This window comes from Tupaia chinensis, unplaced genomic scaffold (assembly GCF_000334495.1).
Source record: "Tupaia chinensis unplaced genomic scaffold, TupChi_1.0 Scaffold145592_1, whole genome shotgun sequence".
NCBI lineage: Eukaryota > Metazoa > Chordata > Mammalia > Scandentia > Tupaiidae > Tupaia > Tupaia belangeri.
In genome coordinates, this window is record NW_006205449.1 from 1810340 (window position 1) to 1810598 (window position 259).

General features: G+C 73.0%; 1 protein-coding gene across 1 annotated transcript in view; it reads left to right on the top strand.

The window, feature by feature from the left end:
- DIPK1C (divergent protein kinase domain 1C) overlaps window positions 1–259 on the top strand; it is a 30127-nt gene that overhangs the window by 7273 nt on the left and 22595 nt on the right. The gene's annotated exons all lie outside the window — the stretch shown is intronic.

Below are 259 nucleotides of genomic sequence, written 5' to 3' on the forward strand. Positions count from 1 at the left end.
CTCGGGGCCGGGCCCAGCCGGGGTGTTGGAAGCGCGGCTCTTTGTACCCCGAGAAGGATGTGGGGAGTTGGGGCAGGCTGGGAGAGGACGCCCCGAGAGTATCGAGGGGTCCAACCCGGGTGGGTCCGGTGGAAAGAGCTCAGGGGCGGGAGGAGCCGCGGCCGCTCAGAGACGCGGGTGCATCGATCGTGTCTGCAGCTGGAGAGGTGCTGGCGGAGGGGGCGAGGGGGGGGGGGCCTCCCCGGGTCGGCGGACGGGG